This window comes from Dipodomys ordii, unplaced genomic scaffold (assembly GCF_000151885.1).
Source record: "Dipodomys ordii isolate 6190 unplaced genomic scaffold, Dord_2.0 Scaffold633, whole genome shotgun sequence".
In the NCBI taxonomy this organism is placed as follows: Eukaryota; Metazoa; Chordata; class Mammalia; order Rodentia; family Heteromyidae; genus Dipodomys; species Dipodomys ordii.
Window position 1 is genome coordinate 10,012 of NW_012267849.1, and position 1,030 is coordinate 11,041.

The 1,030-nt window shown below is 51.6% G+C and overlaps 1 pseudogene; it reads left to right on the forward strand.

Annotated features, from left to right (window-relative positions):
- LOC106001884 overlaps positions 1-992 on the forward strand; it is a 4,144-nt pseudogene extending 3,152 nt beyond the window's left edge.
- Positions 993-1,030: the final 38 nt, after the last annotated feature.

The window sequence follows — 1,030 nt, forward strand, 5'->3', positions numbered from 1 at the left end:
AAGGCTGGGAATGAAGGCATCTTGTTGTTTTGGTCAAGGGGGATTGAGCTCAGACCTGGATGCTCTCCCTGAGCTTTTATACTCAAAGCTGGTACTCCAGTAGTTAGAACCCAGCACTACTTCTGAGTTTCTGGTAGTTAATTGGAGATATGAGTCTCAGGGACTTTCCTGTCCTGGCTGGCTTTGAACCTCTATCCTCATATCTTTGATTCCCAAGTAGCTAGGATACAGGACATGAGCCATTAGGTTTAAAGACTGTTTCATATCTAGAACTTATTATTATTATTTTTTGCCCAGTCTGGGCCTTGAATTCAGGTCCTGGGCAATGTCCCAAGCTTCTTTTGCTCAAGGTAGTTAGCATTCTACCACTTGAGCCACAGCACGACTTCTGGCATTCTTATATATGTGGTGCTGAGGAATGGATCCTCAGTTTCAAACATGTGAGGCAAGAACTCTACTACTAAGCACATTCCCAGTCCTAACAGTGAATAGAGACAGAACCCATATGATACAAATACCTTTGGGGTCAAGATGAATGTGTGCAGAGATCATAGAAGCAAACTCTCTCAGAATCTCTGATTTGACCCTCAGGCGAAAGCCAGAAGTAGCTGGGACAGAGTGCTGGTGCGGGGGGACAGAGACTAGGACGAAACCCCAGGTGCACGGACCTAGATGTCATCATCTCAGAGCCAGAGCTGCTCTGGGTGGGGAAGCTCAGCACTGGGGATTCCCGGTCTCCCCAGTTTCACTTCTTCTCCAACCTGTGTTGGCCGCTTCTGCCAGGACACTGGTGACACGTTACCAGCTCTCGCTGCTATTGGCTGTCGGGTTCTAGAGAAGCCAATCAGTGTCACTGGGGTTCCGGGTTCTAAAGTCCCCCGCGGAGCTACCGGCACTCAGAGTCTCCCCGGATTCTGGGGCTGGGCTCATGGCGTCCGGATCCGTCCTGCGGCTGCTGTCGTGGGTGCTGGCGCTGACCGGGACCTGGGCGGGTGAGTCTGGGGCCCGTGGGCAACACGAGTCCGCAGGG